Raw genomic sequence first — 22,845 nt, 5'->3', positions numbered from 1 at the left:
TCCCCTTGGTGGGCTGTAGCTCAGCTCACCCAGGTTGTTATCAGTCCCTCCAGAGCTGGAAATCCAGGTGGGCCACAGGTGCGAGGAGCTGCTGCTCTTCTGGGTGTTCATCCAGAGCAGGTTTGAACAGCTCCAAGAAAAAGAAAAACCACAGTCCAGGGAACTTCTCTGTCCCAGCTAGCTAAAAACCAACTAAAAGCAAAGGAGAGCTCTCTGTCCCGCTGTCTGTCCATCTGCAGACAACACAGTCCAGGAGGGGATTGTGGAGGAGTGAGAGCAGCTTCTGAAAACAAACTGTGCGCTTCTTCTCTCCCTCCCTTCGCTCTCAGAACCAGTCTTAAAGGTGCAAAACTTATTTCTGGGCTAAACAGACGAATGAAGTTATGAGCATCATGAAGTCGCCCTAGGACATATGGGAACAACCAAACAGAGACAGACAGGACAGTCTGGGCAGGGAAAGGTTAACCAGGGAGATGGTATTGGAAAGCTGGGGCTCAGGGGGAGGCATTTTTATTCAGAAGAATTTGTTAATGTATATACTGTCTGAGTGTTTGTGTTCGTAGAGGTTCAGAAACCCTGGGATTTGGATGTTGGTTTATTCATGGGACACCATTTAAAGAACAGACATTCTCCCCTGAGTGATCCCAGCCACCAACCTTTCTCCTGTAGGGACCATCCCTTTCGAAAGAGCGGACAGATGATTAACTTTCCATGCCAGCTAATGGCTTGGGTCTCTCACTAGCAAACACTGCTAATTGTGGCTGGTCAGGAGGGCCAGGGCCACTGTCCTGGGATCCATGTCCTCAGCAGCCCCCTGCACTCAAGATCCAGCTACATATTCTTCCATCTCCAGGAATCAGCACTTGCAGCGACTCTAAACCAGAGTCACAGAGGGACTTCAACTTGTGATTTTTACTATGCCAGTGGCCATTCCATTAACTGGGTGTTATACTCTGGAAGCTGAAACTCCAAGCTCAGTGGCCAAGGACTGAGAGGCAGAGCTCTTCTTCAGACGTCCTGGGCAGCCCGGCTGTCACTTCCCAGCATGCATATCAGACTTAAACACAGCCTTTTCCTCCAAGCTACCACAGCCACAGTAGGTTTATTTGAATAGCATTAAATGCTCTGTATTCCTTGAAATTATGCTTTCTAAGGATTGGCTTTCCAAATGGCTAAGCTCTTCCTGTTAGACCACTGGGCGCCCTTGCTGCTGGGCAAATAAATCTGAGTATGTGGCATCACTTCATGCCATGTGGTTGCAAGCACAATTCAGTTCTGCATGACAGGTGGTTTTATTTGAAGTTTGGGTTTATGTATACTTACGAAAAGGAAAGCTGAGCCTGTCCTCTGCCAAAATATAGCCCCTCTCCTTCCCTCTTCCCTTCTCATGCAAGCTCACATGTGAAGTGGTTTTGCCACTAGGGCTTGTGCCTGCGTTTCATTTGTTCCCTGGGATGGCTTTTCTGAAGCCTCTGGAACTTGTGATTTTTGTGTGCAGCTCTAAAGTACGTGCAGTTTGCCTTGCTCTACATTTTCAGAAGCAGCTCCTATCCAGATTTACTTACAGGCAGCATTTGTGAACAGAACACCCAGCGTTTGACTGCAGGGTTCCAAGCAGTGATGCACATAGCAGCCCTGCTGTATATTTTGTGTACGTGCACAAATACTCTCAATGCCTCTTCCAGGTTTTGTTTTCCATAGTGAACATGGCATTCATTTACCAAAAACCCTTCCCCTGCTGACTTGTTAATTAATACATATTCCCAACGTTTTCTTTCGTCCTCTGTCCCTTTTATACTGAACTTTCAAAGGCCCAAGCTAACCAGCTTTCTGCCAGCATAAGGATAAGAGGTTAGCAGCTAATATTTTAAAGCCAGTTCAAATGTTGCTTGAGTCAGCCTCCAAATGTAGAGATAAATATGCCCCTCCAGTCTTTTCTACTGAGGCAAAATGATTGTTTAGTTATTTTCAGCTGGTTTCTTCATGCATTGCTTTCTAATCACCTTGGTAGCAGGACTGTAACTAGGTAATGGGGGAATAACTAGCAGTTGGCTTGCTGTCTTCTTCCATAAGAAAAATCAGTGCATGCATCTGCCCTACCTCAGGGATAAGCATCAGCAACTCAGGAAGTGTGGGGGGGTGTTTATAACCAGGAAGGCTCAGAAAGGTGGCATCTCTCTGTGAATAGGCAGAGTTCTCAGGGGAGGAATTTAGCACTTTATTCTTTCCAGCTGCTGGTTGGGAATGCTTTCAGCTTTTGCAAAGTCATACCTCCCTTGCCTTAAAAGAGTTTACCCTTCAGAGGGCAAAGAGGAAGCATAGATCCATATCTTTGAAACACTGCAGCTGGTCACCTTTGTTTTACAGGTGGAGAAAATGTCTTGAAAAGAATTTCACAACAGGCAACAGTTGGGGGAGAAGGGGTGGATTCTGAAAGAGAGCAGGTAGCTTTCACTTTGCTGTATAGGCCTCAAGGATATCTCTGCTTTCTGACAGAGAAACTCCTGAAAGTCTCAAAGACATTTTTTTCATCTTTATTGAAAAGCTGGAAGTTTTACATTTACAGAACAGATGTCCTTTGTTACAAATTTTTCAGTTCTTTTTGAAATAGATATGAGGAAGAATTCATACCACACAAACTCAGGGGGAAGCAGCATTTTAAATGGAATGATTAAAAACCTTGCCTTCTGCCATTGCTTCATTTTTTACTTGTGACTCCTGTGATGTCACCCATTTTCTCTTCTCCAGTTGTCATAGCTTTTGCTGGAGAAGAGAGGAGAAACTCACCTTGGGTGTCCTTAGCCAATGTCAAAGGTAAGGGAAAAAGAAAACAGAGTACAGGGGATATCTCTTTTAATCTTTCCAGATCAGAACGATCAGGATCCACACCTGATACGTCTTCTTGATGCTCATTAAGTTGTGCTTGTGGTAACCTACTGTAGAGCATTAAGGCTTCAGGCCCGAGAGCAGGCTAAGGTGCTGTGCTGGCCATCACTCCCAGATGAATGATCAGAAGTGACAGGTCAATACACCAACAAAACCTTGGCCGGGACCAAGTTCATTGTTCAGGCAGTGTGAAAGGAGGTCCCTCTGTGCAACTGAGGTTGCTGGATCCTGCACCTAACATGTGAGCCAGCTAAACCAGTTTACACCAAAAGCTTGTGAGTTTCTGGAACTGTATGGTTGCTAGCGATATTAATTTACTACAAATCCTTCCTGTAAGCTCTTTGTAGAGTTTCACACTGTGAGCTTCTTTTTCTGTTAATCTTTTCTTTTGTGGGGTTGAGTTTAGCGCTGGTGAGGAAAGGCAGCCTGATGTCCATGGAAAATTAAATCCTTTATTTATCCATAGACTAAGCACCAGCTGTTCCAGCAGCAGAACCCACTGCAAGATTGAATTCAGCTCAGTCAGTCCTCTCCTTCCCCTTGGTTTGCCTTCTCCAATTGCCTGTTGTGTAGTGAAATTGGTAAAATGGATGTATCATCCATTATAAGTTAGACTGACACCACTGAGTTGGCTTTCAATAGTCTTGCAGGTTTTGTCAAGTACAGTAAGACTGAGCCACTTCAAATTTGTCAGTCAAAGCAGGCGCTTCGAAGGGCCGTGCTTTACCTTTAAGATTCACACACTATGGTATATGCTAACCACTCGCAGAGCTCAGGGGTGTAGGGGTTTCTGCATCTATCTGTGGAGAAACTCTGCAAAGTCCTGACCACCACCCTGCCCATTACAAAAACACTGCACAGAGCTCAGGTGCTGCTGTTGATTTCACACAGGACAGGTAGATTGTCCTAGAGACACCACTCTTCCAGCATCCTCATGTCCCAGCAGAAGGCCCCAGCTGGACCACGGGGCTCCCTAAAAGGCTGAGTTGTAGGATCCCTGCTTGACCACAACAAGCTTTGAGCTTCTTCACTGCCTGGGTCTGTGACCTGTGTGTCATAAGCAAGGTAACTTTCAATGTGCATTCTGGCCTTAAGAAGTGTTGAAGCCTTCATCAGAAAAGAACGTTTAAAGGAGAATCGACAAAATGCAGACCAAAGGTTGGAGGAAGTGGTGAAGATTTTAATGAAAAAGCCATTAAATTTTCCAGTTACTTTTGCTCCCAATGCTAGGTCCTCATCCATTTTCATCCCTATTATATTGGTTTGTCAACAGCTACTGAGGCCAGTTTTAAAGCTGGAGCAAAACCATCAAGTTCACACTATTTATCCTGATGTTTCAGCCTCAGGTGGATTTGCTTTAGGCTGTGAACACAAGCCAGCCTCCTATAGTGCTTCCCTTGTTTTTCATCTATTTGTGTATCATGTAAGTGAACCTAGATTTTTCTTCCTCTCTAGACCTGACTGTCTTGAGCAGCTGTAACACCTGCAGGATATGGTTCAGTCAGGGATTCAAATGGATTAATATCTTCCTTTAGCCCTTGGCCAAATGCAAGAAATCCCACCCCAAAGCATCCTAGCTTTCTTTAGTTTGGCTTTTGCAATACTGGTTTTAGACTCCATCTGATTTCCACAGCTTTGGCTTGTAGATGATATGAGCAATCCTCCTGACCCTCCTTCCTTCCTTGTACACTTAGTTTTGTTGACGTTTTGGGAGTGAGCAGTTCATCACACTGAGCAAATTCTGCCCAAACCCACACAGAGTGATTTCATGATTGAGAAAGTGATGCTTCTACACCAGAAATCCTGAAATTAAAGCAGTTCCCCCAGTTACCAAGCCAGCCCTGTTTCTAGTCTGTGCCCTGCTCTTAACCCCACAGCCAGTTTTTAATTGCCTCGTAACAGTTTGGCTACTTCCACCACCTGTTCAGCAGAGCCACCAAAACAGGGAATTTTGCAGAAGTTTGTGCAGCAGGATTGTGGCTGGCTGTGGGATCAGAAGTCACCAGTTGTTGATAGCTACTGGTGAAGCTGCTGCTGTAAGAGGTCTGCGCTAGCCTCAAGCCAAGCCACGTTCCCCTAACAAAACCTGCTGTCAAATCTTTGCAGCCTTCGGCTGATACTTGACACAACTTTACTGAAAAGTTTGCAGGTTTCCTGACAGACTTACCAGGATCAGGATTTAACAGTTCTTAGCTGGTATGGTGCTGAATGCTGTACTTTGGCTTATCTGCTCTAGGTATGGAAATAAGATGTGCCTTGTCTTACGTAACTTGGGGGCTTGCAGTCATGACTGAATGCAAGGTTCTTTTTGTTACATGTAGAAAAGATGAGGTGAGATTTATTTTCTCACAGTTTCTTTCATTTCTCTAAAAATCTCTTGGAGATGGTGGGAGATAAGTCCTTGGTTGTAATTCCTCCGAGCCTAAGCTTAGATTTATGTACAGGAGAATAGCCGCTAACAAAGCTGTGTGTCCAGCAGGTAGAGATGATATAAGTAGCAATGGCAGAAACACTGTAGAAATCCTCATGTAAAGCACAGGGATGGAGGTCTGGAATAATTTCTGCTGCTGGCATATCTCACTCTCCTACACATGCAAAAATGGGGACTGAGGAGCTTTGGGTTAGAGCAAGTTTTGCAGCTCTGCATCAAAATGGCAGTGCTTTGTTAGGGCCTTTCTTCCAGAGTTCCTCCTTTCCTGGCTGACAGCAGACAGGAATGAGAGATACGGTTTTTTTTCTTGGTGCTCTGCCTTGGTGCCATTCTCCTGTTCTCCCCTCTCCATCCTCCCCCCTCCCCTACTCCCCTGCACTCCTCTTACTCCCCACTGCCCACATTGAACATGTACAGATTTTATGGTTCACTGGAGAATAAGTGGCTGTCATTTCACAGATGGGCCAGGATGTAATTAGCCACAATGCATCGGAGTAATGGAACAGATGTCTCTTTGTAAACTGAGTTTGCTGTTGCACACTCTGTGTGTGTGACCTGCCGACTGCTGCAGGCAATTCCTCCCAGCCCACTCACCCCCTCCCCTCGCTCTGTTGCCAAGCCAAGGGCTCAGCTCACATCAAGTGTTTGTGTGTTTGCAGGTTCGTTTGTCTCCCTTTCTTATGTGGTCTCTCCTGTTGTAAGGCCACTGATTGTGTGATGGATTGTTAGCAAGCAGAACCTGCATTTATCGATGGAGTCATTCAAAATAGAAAAGGTGATACCCCTCTTATGAGATAATTGGCAGTTTCGAGTTGCTCTTATTACCCGATGATAATACACCAGTAAAATCATAAATTACTGTTATGATGCCCAGCCTCCTCCTTTCTTTTTTTCTTCTTTCTTTAACCGAAACTAAAATAGCTGTTCTCCCTGAGCCCTCAAATTAGTATTTATATTTTACATAAGAGATAGACTGTTGGATTGGTTACAATGTGATAATGCACACAAGCTGACAACAAACACAGCCACTCTCAGAAAGGTGCCCATCTGACTTAGATAGGGACTGCAATCCAACCACCAGTACAAACTTAAAAGGGGCAAAACCAGAACCTGCTCATTTTGTAGAGCATGCTTGTCTTGGTCAAGTACAGAAAATGGACACATTTAATTTAATCTAGTGGAAGGTGTCCCTGTACATGGAGGGCTGGAATGAGATGACAAATTTAAGGTCTCTTCCAACCCCAAACCATTCTATGATTCTACAAATCAAAGAATTTTCTCACTTAATATTATTGATACATATTTTCAGGCTATATCTATGCAGGTTTTCCATTCCTTTAGCTCCTGAACCCTGCGCATCTTAGCGCTGGCAGATCTCCAGTTGTGCTGCTTTAGCTGCTCCTGCTGAGGGTTTCCTGCCAGTGCTCCACACCAAGGCAGGGGGCAAAAAGACCCACAGGGCCAGGCTGGCTCTTGGCCTCCAATGCTGAATTTGGCTCCACTTACAGCTCAGCCAAGCCATAGAAGAGCTAAACACCATGACCAGGCACCAGTTGCTATCAGCAGAAACCTAATGGTGACACAGACAGGAAGGAGATTTAGGGAAAACACATGATTGTGTTTTTGATGCTTCTGGGTATTGTCGTTGTTTGTGTGTCAGAATGCTCATAGTCAAATCATGTAGGTAGTCCTTCTGCCTCTGTGTGTGTGTGTGCTTGCATGCAGTTATGGCTTATTTTCACACCAATTTCCTGAAGAGACACACTGTTTCCCCAGGGCAGTTTTGATGGGAAGTTTCCCATTAGTTCCCCTGGCTTTCACCCAGCAAGCTTAACTTCAGATTGCACATCTTCTGAGAGTTAATACTGGTGAGATGCATTCAATGATGATGGCAAAAAGAGGGTCTTTTCTGTAGGTAGGACTAAGTTCTTACCTCGAGCTAAAATGATAAAGAGGCAAGCATAGCACGGTGATGTGTGTAAATACACTGGATGTGTGGAAACTAGAGAGCAGTATCATAACCCAAAATAGTCCTCTGCTGTTTTGTGGATAAGGCATTGGCCTGCTGCCATCTTCAACCCATGGAGTGGTTGATTAAAGATGTTAAAGGACACAAAAATTTGGGATTGGGCTGAAGCTTCACGGGTACGTCTCAGAATAGCCATAGTGAAACACAAGAGAGAAATAATAACCCTGTTGATGCCTGCCCTTGAAAGCAAATCATCAGGCAGTGGGTTTCTCTACCCTACCACAAAGCTCTTTTCACTTGTGTGGACACATGCACTGAGCAATTCCCATGCTGGCCTGAAAGTCAGGAAACACAGGACTCACCAGCCCTGCGAGTATCCATTGTGGAGGGCACCAGAGCTTTTCCAGTCCTCTGGGTGTGTGCACAGGACTGACAGTGCTAGAGAAGTCTTCTGAGTCTTATCAGACCAGCAGCAAATTTTACAAACACTGTAGTGCCGACTCCTTTGAGTCAAAGACCACATAATGAGACATGAGGAGTAGCCTTTAGTGCAAGAGTGTGCATTTCCACAGGAAAAAAAGAAATAAAGCAAATTATGCTATGGAGTTGAGAGCGTAGCTTTTAGCTTCCTCTGACAGTTTAAGTAGTAGGTATTTCATGAGACAAGAAATACGGAGTTGTGACACAGTTTTGTTGTGCTGCTATTCCTGGCCAGGGCTTATTTCTGCCTAGCAATTAGTGAAGGGAGCAAAGCACACAGGTGCAGCCCAGGCCCATGACCTCACTAAACCCACTGACCCAAAGATCTGCCAACGGGGTTGAGCGTGCAGGTGTCTCTCTCTGGCAGAGCCATTCACACCGGCAGGAACGCTTCCATGGAGTTCTGTTGGTGCTGGCTCTCTGCAAACCTCATGTCTCCCAAGGAGGACTTTCCTGAGCTATCTGCTTCCAGCTCCTTCCTTTGTGTTTGGCTTTTTTTTTTTTTTTTCGACACTCATCTCACCTGCATTAATGGAAAGTACTCTTAACCCGCGTTATTGGGAGAGAAAAAAAGTGGTCATTGGTTGTGATTTTTTCAAACTTGCTTAATAAAAAAGGTCTAGTGGGTTCCTTGGGTTGCAGTCAGCGTTGTACTCTGTATGGCTGGTCTGCAGTGAAGTTGATACTTTCATGATATTTGTGGCTGGTTTCACCTGGTCCCTGCCTTTCAAGAGGAAAAACTTGAGGTTCGTCATGTCTTTGCAATACAGTAAAATTGCAAAGCAGGTACAATGGATTGGATGAGCATTTCCTTTGCCTTGTCTCAGAAGAACCAAGCCTATTGCTGCAAATGCAGGATGGTCTTGTTAGGGAGAAAGAGGGAGTTTCTGTTTGGGTCCAAACAAAGGCAGTTTCTGGCAGCTTAAACTCAAAGTGGTTTTTCAATCCCTGATTATTGACAATTGCACAACACTTGGGAAGAGACTGTACAGCAGCAAGTGCTTATGACAATGAATTATCCCTACTGAACTCTTTTTTAAATAGTATACAGTTTATTTGACAAGAATGACTTTTTTTTTACTGTGTAAACAATAGCTTTCATGCTTCCAAAGCCCTTTCTCCCTGGCAAAGCTCACCCCAGCAGAACCCAGCAGAAGGAAGACTGAGTTGAAACCGTGACAACAGCTATCACAGAATCACAGAATGGTTTGCTTTGGAAGTAATCTTAAAGAACATCTCATTCCAATACTCCTGCCATGGGCAGGGACACCTTCCATTAGAACAAATTGCTCAGAGTCTCATCCAGCCTGGCCTTGAACGCTCCCAGGGGTGGGGCATCCACAGCTTGTCTGGGCAACCTGTGCCAGTACCTCACCACCCTCACAGAAAATAATTTGTTCCTAATATCCAATCTAAACTTACCCTCTGTCAGTGTGGAGCCATTCCCTGTTGTCCTGTCACCACGTGCTCTTGTAAAATGTCCCTGCCCAGCTCTCTGTAGGCTCTCCCTTAGGTACTGGAAGGTGCTGTAACGTACTGGAAGGCTGCATACAGGGTTTAAGTGCATGTCACTTGATTTTAAAAAAACAGCAGCTGATCACCAAATGCACATCTGTCTTTGCAATTACCTATGACAGTTTACACAGCATCCTAAGATGGTAGCTGTTTTTCTGTATACTCTGACAATGGATGGGGTAAACTGAGGCAGGGAGCAATTAAGTACCCAATTCTGTCCCCAGCACATACCGGTGAGGGTCATAAAATGGGATTCTGTGGTTCTGAATGGTAGGACATGCATTAAATATGGGGGATCATGACTTGCCACTGACGTTTAATGTTGGGTTGTGCTAGTAGAAAGAGCTTTCCTGCAAATCCCTGTGCTTCCAGGGTGTGTGTTACTGGAACCCTCTAGCAGGGACCCTCTAGCTTGTTAATGGTGGGTCCCTGGCACTACGGTTTTGGAGATTGCTGCTGCAAAGCAGCGCAGGTACTGAGAGCAAAACCACTTATCCTTCACAAGAGCAATGCAGCCTTACTGTGATGTGAGGCTGACCCTGGAGGAAACACAATCAAGCATTCCCAGGTTCATGCTCAAGTGCTACTGGAGTCTGGCACTACTTTGGTTCCTGTGTAGATTTTACACGTTTCAAAGCATGTCCCTAGGCTCAAGGACAACTTTACGTACCTTCGAAAAACATGGCCTGACCCTTTAGGGCAGCGTAATGGCCTGCTTAAGGTGGGGTTAATGTGAATCTGAACTCCAGCAAAGCAAAGGTCCTGCTTGCTGTACAGTGCTGCAGGGAAAGGCTCTGAGTGCCAGCAGGAGGCAGCCCAGGAGACAGCCAAGTGCCCAGGAGGACATGGAAAAAGCCTGTGTGACAGGGCAGGTGAAAGCTGGGCTCAGGATAATGGTCCATCAGGACAATCGTTCAAGAACATGTATTCCTTTCTCTCTCTCTCTTTACATCTGACTGGTTATCTATTGCTCCTCTTTACTGCAGTCTGCTTGTAGAGCTTCATAGCTTTTGAAGGTATAAGAATAGGGCTTTCTTTCCTCTTTTTTTTTTTTTTTTTTTAATTTTTTTTTTTTATTTCTCTTGCCTTGAAGTAATCATCTATATTTAGGTCAGTGACACGATGAAAGATGTTTATGTGTTTTTATCTAAAGCTGGAAATTGCCTTTCCGGATATCACTGAATGGAAGAAAGCTAATGGAGCCTTGTTGTGCTTTCACTGTTTTTGCAGTGCTCTTCTCGTTTTAGTACTGGGGCACACGAAGCATCCCTTCCCCACCGCAAGGCCCTCGGCTCCCAGCTCTCTCTACTGGCTCCCCCGTACAGAGGGGACTCAGAGAAGGGCAAGGGGAAGGTCACATGAAGTTGTTTCTGTCTCCAGCTACCTGGAGCAGGCATTGCCAGCTCTGGCCTATTAAGTGGAAAACGTGGCACTGATAAATCCTGTCCGCTAAGGAACTGAGCCTTTTTAATATGCAAGTGCTTAGTCAAAGAAAGCAAACGGACATCTCCTTCTGCTGGGAATTATTAGACAAATGTCTCCCTCCCCTTACCCTCCTTCCTTCCTCCTCCCTTCCATTTAAGTGTAGGAAATTCTGCTTGCTTTATTTGATAAAGAGGAGGAGGGGAAAGGACATGTACTGAATCACGGTTAAGCTGCTGTCTTCTACCTCAAGACCTTCCAGTGTAGATGTGCTTCATTAGTTTGATAAGCAGACACCAAAAAGGGGGAGGGGTGTGGGGTTTGCATGAGGGGATCTGCCTAGGGGCTGCCCGGAGGTTTAAAAAGATGAACTGCTAATGATGTTGAAGTTGTACCTTTTTGGGACCTTGGCTCCTGGAGGAAAAATGGGCCCTTTTCACTAATTGTGTTGTGCTCAGTAGTGTGGTGGAAAGGATCTCACAGGGGAACGAAACAGAATGAATATCGGCTGGGCTCTTCCCCTGAGCAGCCCCCTCTCCCCTCCTCCCCCATGCCAACCCGCCTTCCTTCAGTGCTGTGTCTGGCACGAAGTAATCCTAAATACTGGGAGACAACATTAAGAGAAGAGATTATTCAGTCATTTATTTGGACAGTTTGGTGCAAGCCTTGTGAACTGAACATGGATTTTAAACAAATGTTGTCCAAATTGGCAGCGCAAATGTTTTGATGAATAGTTACCAGCAAGACTGTGAACCTCGGATCCGGCCCCGCCTGTGTGCAAACACAGGATCTGAGGCCTTTCAAACGCTGCTCTCCCTAATCCTGTGCCAGCCCCTTTCCTCTCTGCCTGATCCGTGTCTCGGGAGGGGATAACTGCATTTTCCCTGTGCAGTGGGGTGTGCAGGTTTTCACCTCAGGTGCTATTGAGTGTTTCCACGTGTACTTCTTTTCCTTTCAGCAACTGGACGCCGCCCCAGTTGGGAAGGTGAAGAGCAATCCCCAGGTGCACTTACTACTCCCATGGTGAGCACCCTTGCTCACCATGGCATTTCCTTTCTCCTGCAGCGATGTTAGCCCTGCTCAGCAAACTCTGGTGTGAGTTTTGGCGTGGGGGGGGGCTGGTAGTGGAGCGACAGGCTGTGCTAGGCTATGCCAGAGAGCCTGTGTCCAGCCTCCTGCCAAATGCCACCCCAGTGAACCCCATGTTAATTGGGCTCCTCCTGCCCTGGACAGAGGAGGCAGAGGCTTGGCACCTTTTCTTTCTCAAGAAAGCGTGCCCAAACCATGCAGATTGGTGAGCCTCTAGGTTCAGGAGGGAGGTTTTTAACCTAGGCATAGCATCCTCTTAAAATTGTGTATCCCTGCCACTATCAGTGGCTGGCTAGTCAGTGACAAAGAGGTGGGAATCACTTGAAAAGCTGTTCGGTAAGGGAGACATGGGTGGAACTTCAGGAGACAGCTGGGTACCCAGGGAACTGCCCCAAATGTGAGATTTCCCCACTGTCAAGGAAAAAGAGCATGATAATGTAGTGTCTCTGGAGCATTTCAGCAGCACAGGAGTGGGTAGTAGGCTTAAAGCAGAAGAATGTTTTGGGGTTTGTTTTTTTTGTTTTTCTGCACAACTTCAGCTAATGCACAACACAACAATATGCAGAATTCCCTGCTGCATGCTGCTGCAGAGATTGTATGTAAAAGGAATTGTTTAAATGCACCAAGGAGAGCTTTGCAGAAAAGAACAAGGGTGTTAGATCTATAGAGCCACCAGCACAGGATGCTCTTAATCCTAATTGCTGGATGCTGGTAGGGATCCCAGGGGCCAGCTTACTGTGAATCCGTCCTTGTTCCTTTTACACTTTTCCTAAGAATTTGTGGCTGGCTACTGTCAGAGATGGGACACTGGGTTAGCAGAACCTCTAAGTGTGAGAACATTATGTTGTACTGACAGGACAAGAATGGAATGAATGCCTGAACTGGGACATGGTGGGATAAGGCAGGCAGCCCAGGCTGCAGAGCAGAGCTTTATGGCACTGCTGCTGGTCATAAGTGGTTCCATACATGACTTCCTCAGCATTCCTTTGATGGGGTTGGTAAAAAGAGGAGTGCTGGCAGATGGTGCAATAAATGCTGATGTTATATGTGTTGTAAACTACTTCACAGGGAGAGGTGAACATTTCCCAGGGATTGGTGTGGCAAGGCTGGGAGACAGACTGTTTGAAGTTATGACCAACTGCGTTTCTTCCTTTCTTTTCAGAGGTGACTTTACATAGTGGGTGACACAGACACCACAGACAACCCCAAGAAAAGCTTATTTGAGAGTTTTTGCCCGCCTTCTACCCCGCTGCTTCCTGCCTCAGCCCCATATCTGTTCTCTGACACTCAGGGAGGGACTGACAGGGGCAGCTTGGTGGCTGCTCCCACCCAACCTCCCATTCTGTAGTGCTACTGGTCCTCCCTCTCACTCAGCATATGCTGTATTTGCACCGCTGCCCTGACCAAAATCCCTGCCCTGTCAGCTCCCTGCAGCAGAGGTGGTATGGGGAGGAAGTTGGATCACCCTCACTCATTGGGGGGATGCAAGGCAGTCTATTCTCATAAAGAAAATGTGCATCACATGGGGTGAGGGAGAAGGGACTGTGCCTTGGTCCCTGTAACAATACCCATCTGTTACTTCCCTGTCTCCGCCGCCGCTGCTGAAACACACAAAGAATCACAAGTGTGGTTTAAGCCCCTGGAGAAGGCAATGACTACATTTGAACAAGCCAACTTGGCCTCCAGAGCCCCACTTATACTGCCCCACTTATAGTGCTGCATGCTGGGCTGGGGAGGGCTGCTCTGGCCCAAGCCATCAGCTCTGCTGCCCAGTCATTATTAACTCACTGCCTTTTCGTGCCTTCTGCTGCTGTTGCCAGACTGGTGCAGGAAGGACGATGCTAGAGCACTTCCTCCTTTCCCTGTCACAGTGACTGGTTTGGGAGTTCAGGGCTTTCCACATTAGTTGCACTGATAAACTGGGTTTGCTCTGCAGTTGCTCTTGTTGTCTGTGCCCTCTTGTCATTGCTGTTGACTCATCAGGCTGAAGTGTCTGAGCTTAATTGAAGCAGTAACAATGCAATCAACATTTCTCTCTATTTTTATCTGCATCTCCCCCTCCCCTCTGGTTTTTCTGCTACTTGACATGCTATTTCTGGGGCTGAGAGCTTGGCAGCCTTGCCAAGGGTTGCACTGGAAGGGAATGGAGCCACAAAGAGAGTAAACCCACCAAAAGTAACAGAGGGGGTTTTTTTTTGTTTTTTTTTGTTTTTTTTTTTTCCTGAGTGCAGCTGGACTCTCTGCATTGCATTCATCCTTACTGTGCCTTGTCAGCTCCCCCTGTCATCCTTTCTGCAGCTGAAGAAGGCCTGGGCAGAGGGAAGTAATTCTATAGCAGGGCTGCATTGATACACCTAATTAGCATAAAATTAACATAACCCTCTTTGTTTAACAGAGTACTCAGCTCTCCTCTTTTATCCAAGTGATGTGACCAGAGGCAGGGAAAAGTAACTGGTCTTGGTGCAATCATTATAAGAGACTGGGGGTGAAGATGCTGCCAGCTTGGTCTTTGAACACCAAAGCATTCTCCCCTGCCTTGAGGAGAGCAGAGCGTTCCTGCCAGCTATAGCCTATAGCAAGGAGAGCATTTTCCTGAGGTATAGGAGCTGGAAGTTCTCAAGTCTCTGTAAACATGCCCACTTAGACAAAAAATGGTGGCGGGAGGCAGGAAGGAGTAAGAAAATGTGGCCATTTTGTAATAAATGAAATAGCATCGTTTGAATGCAGTTTCTGTGGACGGAGTAGCAAAAAACCACGTGTAGCTTAAAGGTTTAAAAAGGATGCCAGCTGGCTTTTAAATGTTTCTTCTTCTGAAATCAGTTAGGGTTACTATTGATGTTGGTAAAACCTAAAGTGCCGAGAGGAAAACGTATGAGGCAAACCAGTGTTTTTATTTTTTTGCCCTATCAAATGTCTTGATGCACTGAGCAATGTACATTTGTCATTGGTGTCCAAGCTTTTTCCATCCCCCCAAATGCATATTTAGCTCTTCTGCAAAGTGATGGCAGGCAGAGAATCATCTGAAAGTATGAAAACATCAATAGAAAAAAAAAAAAAAACAGAAGTGAGAGCAGGCATCTGGGTAGGTAAATTTATTGAAAATACTGTACCTTATGTCTGTGAAATGCCTGGATTTCAGGTTGACAGAGTCCTTTGCCATGAGACATGCCTCTCCTTTGTGTGAACCTTACCACCCTGCATCCTCTTTCTGCATGCACCTTTTTAGCATTGTTATTGGACTGCTCATCTCTGTTTTGTAATCCTATTCACTTCTTTTAATACAGAATTAACATGCTCTTCTCCTCCTCTATACCACCCTGCAGTACAGAGAAAGACTGCTGCTTTCAAACCCAGAATTGTTTTTAAGGCAACAAACATATATTTAGACCTCTTACCATTCATGCTGTAATCTCTGCTGGCATCCTCAATAATTTTATGTCCTTGTGTTAGACTTTGCCTCCCAAATATATATACAAAGCCCAAATTGTGTTATCTAGACAACAAATGCTTTCAAATCTGTTCAAAGGGTGTGTAAGAACCAGACAGTAAAGCAAAGGAAGGCAAGAGGCAGCTGACTTGGTTAAATATTTGTTAATACCTCTTGCTGTTGGCAGTGCCTGGAGTTGTAATCAGCTCTGTCTGTGTGTCTCTCTATGCCTTCTGCCTGTGCATGTGCCTTTTTGGGCCCATTTTTGGATGATTTGTGCGTAGCTGCATGCCTGCTGGCATGTCTCCCGCAGGTGCGCAGCGCTCCGGCGCTGCGTGCCTGCCTGCTCTACGCAGGCTCTGCTCCCTGCCTGCTCTACACAGGCTCTGCTCCGGTGTGTCCCAGCACGTCTGCCTGCACGGGGTCCCCGAAACGTGCCAGTGTGTGCCCCCCCCGTGCTCCTGAGCGGGATATGTGGACGTCCCTGGCTGCCTGCGCACATCTCTCTCCCCGTGCCTCCTCGGCGTATTTGTACGCCTGGAGGTGGAACGGGATGCAGGATGCTTTGTGCGTGGCAGGGCTGGCAGCGTTTTAAGATGACCGTGCTCGTGTTGAGATGAGGACTCCGTCGTTTCCCTCCGTCAGCCTAAATGACACTTGCACCAGGGAGGAAAAGCTGTTGCCTTCGTGGCTTCAGTGAAGTGAAATAAAATGCTGCTTCAAGTCGGTGGGAGTGGGGATCGCTTTGCAGATGTCAGCTCCTTAAAAATGGCCTCACTTAAAATAAATCTGGAGTGAAGTAAATGGATTTTTCTCTTAAAGGAGGGGCTTGTACCCTTGCATGGTGTTGGATTTCCTTCCCCCCCCCATCCCACCCGCCAAAATCCAGGCAGAATGCTGTGCTCTGAAGGGAAGGTCTTTAAAAACAAAACAAAAGGCAGCTGTCAATTTAATCCAAGCTCCCTGATAAAATTCCAGCAGAGTTCCTTTTCTCAGAGATGAAATAAGAACCCTGGCAGGCCCTCTTGACTGGCCACATAAATCATTTGTGGTAATTGCTCTGAGAAAGACGAGTGCCTCTTAGGTGCAGGGAGGGGGGAAGGCACCCACAGCCACTGCACAGCACCCCGGGTACCTCAGCTTGTGGGGACCCCTGCCCAGGGCCTGGGGGCCAGCTACCTGCAGCAGGGGTGGGTGCTGCGAACCCGGGGGGGGGGGGGACAATGTGCTGCAGAGGATGAATAATAGGGTTTCCTGTTGCCTTCCCTTTGTTGTTGGTCCTGCTTTTAATTGCCCTAGAGGGATTAGAAGTCAGACGGTGGGGGAGGATTTGGGGAAGGAGGGGCTGAGGAGGAGAGGGGGAGGGAAGGATGAAGGCGCAGGGAAGGTGGAGAGAATGAGATGGAGGTGAGATAGGAAGAAGGAAGAGATTGATTTAAGTGACTAGCATTTAGTGCAGTGGGGCACAATTTCAATTAGCTAATATCTCCTTGGGTTGGTACATGACTCTGCATGCTCCTTGTTGCTCCAATTAGGAGTAGAACGGCAATAAAAAGCAGAGTGCCAGGCTCTGGTGTCAGCTTTTTTGGCTGCAGCAGTGCAGGGGGACAGCTGCTCCAGGAAGCCACAAAGCTGTGATTGCACTTTCCCTGGGAACTCGTAAAGATGGGGATAATAAAATAACAGGGATCTGAAGCAGCGCTACAGGAGTGGCTACCAGCCACAAACTCCACGAAGAGGTCATTGCTCGATTCAACCCTTCGCTTTCAGAGTAGAAGCAGCAGGGTGTAGTCGTTATCATATTTAGTATAAATCTGCAACTGCTGCTTCAAAATGAGCTTTTCTTAAGGGTTTGTCAAACCCCAGTGGTCTGAGTAGTTTTGGCGGCGTAGCTGCGGCTAAGAATAAAAATGTAAATTATATATAAAATAGAGTCAGCACATATGAACAAGGGAGCTAAAGGTGACGGGCACGAGGAGCAGAGTGGGAGCCTGGAGGTCTGGCTTGTATTCCTGTTCTGCCACTGGGCCACGCTGGACCAGACTCCTCTCCCCTGAGCCCACCACCTCTTGGAACCTACCTGGAGCAGCCTCTGGGTTATGGGAGGGATGTGTGAGCTGGGCAGCAGAACTGCATGGTGGCACAAGAGCCACTGCCGTGGGAGCAGCGACATGGTGGCTTTCAGCATCTCGTAAGTGTGCTGCTGGCTCTCTGGGTGAGCCCTGCCTGCTGCCTTGCAGGTGACTATTGCTGTTCAGCACTTTAGCTTTGAAATATGAACTGCACCAATCGGTTCTGCGGCACCCGCTTATTCTGCTGATCTCCACGGGGGAAGCCCACTGCCATTCCTGGTGCAGAGCCAGAGCTGACATGGCCTCTTTTCCTTGCCACAAACAAGCGGCTCTGCCAGTGTGTCAGACATCTCATTCCCTTCCTTTTTTTGTGGGCATGGAGCCCAGCTGCTGAGCACATGCTGCAGTCTCTCTCTGAGCAGGGCCCTCAGAGAAAGACTGAGGAACAAAGGAGTGCAGCCAGCATGGCTGACTGGCAGCTGGAGTCAGTCTCCCAGACAAGTTGCTTGTATTGTTTCCAGCACAGTCCCTGGGCTGAGAAGGGGGCACAAATGTGTGCTCACTGTCCACTCCCCTGCTGCTCACTCCCAGGCTCCACAAATGCCAAGCTCTGGGAATGGCCCTCAGAGCCAGTAGCATCCCTCGTTTTTTGGGTTGCCACTTCCATGCCCTTCTTGCACTCCTCTCTCTCTTTAAAAACACACAGGCACTTGCAACAGAGAGGAAAAAAAATAGTTTATGGGTGGGAAAATTGTTTGTGGGTGGAAATGAGTTAAGGTGTGTGGGAGAACAACTGCAAAGGTATGGCACGTGGCCTTACACACGCGTGTGCTGCACACGTGTATGTACCTGACAAGGCCTGTATTGAACCAGACTGTGGTAAGTCCCTCAGTCCCCCTCCCTCCTTCTGAGGGCCTTGGCCTGGAAACATGTGTGAGTTCACGTGCAGCAGTGAAGGAAGTTGCTGTGCCCGGCTGTCATCCATCCCTGATCCCAAAGTAGCTGCCCTTGGAGCAAGAGCCACTTAATCATTTTTGAATCAGCTCCTGAACAGCCATAGCTCACAGCCCAGCACATTAAGGTGAACTGGCACAGACTGCAGTTTGCCTTAATGGACTGCAGCCGTGCAGGAGAGGCTTTTCCAGCAATGAAGCCCTCCCTGCCACACCGGTGGGGGGTGTAGTGGGATGGACAGAGCCCCAGCCTCATCCATCAGTGCTGGAGAGCTAACTGGCAGATGGAAGGTGAGCGAGCTTGCATGCTGCAGGAGAGTGCAGGGATTTTAGCCCGCTTCCTGCACACACTGGGCCAAGCTTGGGGAGCCCTCCTGGCCCAGTCCCCCTCTGTCATCACCAGATGTGCCAACAGCACCAGTTAGTGATGGGGTTATCCTCCTAACTATCAGAAAGGAAGCAGTGGATTTCCCTTTTAGGAAAACTGGGACACAAAGAGGTAAAGAGCCAAGAGTGAAGTAGTTTGGGATAAAGACCTCTGTGTCAGCAGTGGCATCCTACTATTTCTCTAGTACACACTTCTTGCTTTCATGAACCCTCTGCTTCATTATAATCAGTTCTGCATGAAAAGTATGCATTGTCTTGCAGGTACAACATTCATTCTCCTGTTCCATTTATTCTCCCAATTGCTTACATTTTTCCTTTTCTGTTCTTACCACTTTTGTAAAATGTATTAAACTACATTTCCTGCTGTTTAAAAATGAGCCTTTGAGGTGAAGCTGTTAGAAATCATAAAATGGTGTTAAAACATCAGCACCCACAATCTGTTTCACGGTGGGCCGCAGTTCTAAGGAAGCTGCTGACTGGGTGGAAAAACTGGCAGTTCCCATGTGGTGTGATGGGGAAGGGCTGATTTCCTGCCCTGGAGCCCTTAGGACAGAGGTGATGAAACCCTGGTGTCACTTAGGACACACTTGTGTCACTTGAGGACTGTCACCTCGAGAGCCACCATCCCAGCCTTGCAGACGGGCTCAGTGATCCTGTGGGCTGGCATGGGAGAGAGAGGTGAACTGTCCCTGCTCCCTGCTCCCTGCTCCAGCCTCTGGATAGCCTCACTGAGAGCTACATTTAGTCACTGGCATCTCTCACCAGCTCTGGCTGATGGTGAGAGAGTGGTTCCAATCCCACTGGGGGAGACACGGAGGATGTGGCACTGTGGGAGTTCCCAGTCAGAGGGAAAAGGAGGATGGCCTGGAGAGAGGGCCTGTCTCTCTCTCTCCCCTAGCAGCTCCAGAAGCTATCCCAGGGCCAGCTGCCAGGTGTTTCATTTGTTATGCTGCTAAATGCAGGGATGCTGCTTCATAGGATGGCTGTCCAGAAAACTGGGCTAGATTCCCCCATGAGACGCAGGCTGCTGAAGTTACCTCCCAGAGAGCTAAATGAGTACTCCTTTGTGAATAAAGCTCTAGGAAACCTTCACTGAAAGTGTAGAAGAGTCTGCATCTCTGTTACAGTTAAATGTGTGATCATTCCTGTTAACTGATGGATTGTGACCCCTTGAAGTGCTTCTGAGTCACGGTAAAGTTGTTTCCTTACTTGCTGGATTTTAAAATGATCTTTGTATCTTCCTGTAGACTTTACTAGGGCTCTGGTTTGCACGTGATTCCACTGGAGCTGGCCTGAGGAACACATTTCTACTTAGCCAGCTAAAATGTCTACCTCACTGCCCTCTCGTCAGGTGGAGCATTCAGAGGTGCTCTCTAAACCTGACCCCTACGGGCTCGTGAGGGCTGGTGGGATCCCAGGGGGGCTTGGACACCTTGTGTTGATATTAATAGCAGCTGTCAGCATGCAAGTCAGTGTAGTGATAGAAAGGTAAGCAAGTGTATGCTCTCAGGCCAAAGCTTCCCACGGAGAATAGGATAGGATTTCTTACAGTTAAAGCTATCTCCTTTTGGATCTATCAGCTGTGCAGGTGAGTCCCTGTGCTGCAGTGGGAGCTATGCCTTTTTTTTTTTTTTTTCCTGGGCAGTTTCACAGAAGGTGGAACTGAGGGAAAACATTACTACAGGCAACCTCGTATGTGCTTGGGGTCAAAGAGAAACATTGTACTGACGTTAACGCAAACCCCAGTCATGTTTTTAACCTCTGCTGTGTGAAATGCATAAGCCAGGGTTATCTTTTACTTAAGTGTAAGCAATCGCTGAGCTAAGTTTCCAGCTGTGAATACAGCTTACCCTGTAACTGCAGCACTGGGATGCTGACAGATGTGTTACCAGCTGACACTTGGAAAGCCAGATTGATTGGCGCAAACAGAAATTGAGAGATTTATTTGAGGGCTGTGTAGGATCTTCAGAGCATCTCCTCCATTCAGGCTGTCAGTTCTGCCTAATAAGCACATCTGAGAGGTGGCTGTACAGGTTCTGCTTAGATGCAACATGGCAGAATTACAGTTTGTTCTAATTTTTTTACAGATATAGTAAAATGAAGTCTAAGGTTCATTTCAGTTCATTGCATAAGGTTTTCTGTAAGCTACAGATCTGGAAACTGCTTGGTTAGTTCAGGGTGATATGCTGGCACATCTAGCCCCTCCTCTGAGGCTGTGCAAGGTATTAAAGGAGAGAGCCTCAGAATCCAAATGGTATTTTAGCATGATATATTTCATTCTGTGTTCACTGTAATGTCTTTTTAATGACAGTACAGAAATCTCTGCAAGGTGTACTTTCCACCTGTATCTCCATACTCAGGTCTCATACATTTGTACTCAGGAGGTACATCCACTTTGTTCTTCCTAACTTGGATCAAGCAGATTTTATTTGAGCACATCTCTGGCTGTGTTATGCCTTATGCCTGAATATTTAGGAACTGAATTCCCAATTAGCTCGCCTTTTGCAACTAAAATCCTGTTGATTTCAACAGTATAGCCTTGTTTGAAATACACAGTGAAACTGCTCTCCCAGTGCATCCCAGGGGAACCTTGTAATCTTATTAGATGCACCTGCTGCCATTTCATTTTAACCTCTAAGTTTTTCCCTGAAGCATAATGAATTCAATATTCCTCTGCCACAGAAAACCTTCCCAAATGTGCTTTGCCATCACTTTGAGGAGGAGCATACCTGCCTCTGAGGTGCTACCAGCAGCACCTCCATCCTCCACTGCCCAACCTGGAGCAGCTGGAAATCACCTCCACCTTCTGCAGGTGCCAGCAGACCCTCCTAGGTCCCATGGATGCTCACATGACCATTCCTGGTGTGTGTCCCAGCCCCAGAGAGGTGCTGCAGGTACTTATGGGGGGCTGTGCACGCCTCTCAGTCTGCAGAAACTTGGCTCTAAATCTTTTCATGTGGCTGTTAAATCTGTAATAAAGCAGGATATAAAGTGTTCTTGAAGCTTCTGGGATATCAGGCCTCTTCACTGCTGGCTTCACAGCTGTTACTTCTAATCAGCTGGGCAGACACCATAGAAATGTCAATTTTAATAAACACTCCTTCATTTCAAGTTGGGTTTAGGTTTTACTGGTGGAGAGGGGGGACCGCTGACCTTGCAATCTCCCACGTCAGAGCTGCTCACAGAATACATGTTGCTTCCTCCTTTGCTGCCCTCCCGTGTCCTGAAAATGGAGTGGGGAGCAACAACATTAAACCCAACAAGTGACCAGCCTGAGCCCATGGACTTGGCATCCCGACCTAGCATCCTACCCTGGACAGTGGGTGGAAGCCAATACCTCAGGAGGAATGTGAGGGCATGAGAGGGCTATGGAGCTTTCCCCAAGAGACTCTGAGCTTCAGTGCTCTTCACTGCTCAGGGACTTCAAGAACCACCCACCACATCTCTGTGTTTAATTAGAGGTACATAATTAGCAGTGGCTCTGTTTGGATCTTAAGCTGCTTTGAGCCCAGACTGTGCCAAACTTGGTAAGTACTGTAGAGCAGCCGCTTAAAAATCCGGGAATAAATAAATGGCAGAGTCAGCATCTTGGCTTGAATCCCTGCTGGGAGCCTTACATGGTGGGCTGAGACTTGGGTCTTGCCTCCAGGGCTCAGGTTCCTCTTCGCCACTCCCGTTCTGTGCCAGGCTGTGAGCTCTCCAAAAAGACCTGCCCTCGGTGCCACTCTCTTGCCATAAGGCTTCGACTGCCCACCACCCTTCCCTTGCCTCTATAAGCCAAAAACACATGGGCATCCTGTAACATTTTTATTGCTCTTTGTTGGCCTTGCTGTGCCGGGGAAAGCTACCAGATGTTATCCAAGGTTTGGGGAGAGTAGCTTCTTGCAGGTACCATTTTTTATCAAAGCTGTGTGGGTTAAGGGAAGAAAAAGAAGATGAAGAATACCGATTTGTTCATTTTTCAGTCACTGCTGTGGAATTACAGGCATGGGAATGAATCCATTCCCAGGATGCCACCGGTAGAATTTGTTAAAGGGTATGAGATGAAGTATTCTCAGCAAGTGGAAGTAAATCATGGTGGGAAAGAGACAGGGAGAGGGGGAAGGCCCCCATGAGCCCCATTGCAGATGCTGCCTTCTCAGCCCAGCAGCATTCCAGGGCAGACACCGATGTGGTTTGGCTCGCAGGACTCCCACCACCACCTTCAGACCCAG

At 47.1% G+C, this 22,845-nt stretch overlaps 1 protein-coding gene across 1 annotated transcript in view; it reads left to right on the top strand.

The window, feature by feature from the left end:
* Positions 1-22,845, top strand: part of MAML3 (mastermind like transcriptional coactivator 3) — a 241,198-nt gene that overhangs the window by 182,708 nt on the left and 35,645 nt on the right. The gene's annotated exons all lie outside the window — the stretch shown is intronic.

Source organism: Vidua macroura, chromosome 4 (genome assembly GCF_024509145.1).
Source record: "Vidua macroura isolate BioBank_ID:100142 chromosome 4, ASM2450914v1, whole genome shotgun sequence".
Lineage (NCBI taxonomy): Eukaryota > Metazoa > Chordata > Aves > Passeriformes > Viduidae > Vidua > Vidua macroura.
Note: the sequence above shows the minus strand (reverse complement) of the source record. Positions and strands in the feature narration are given on the sequence as shown.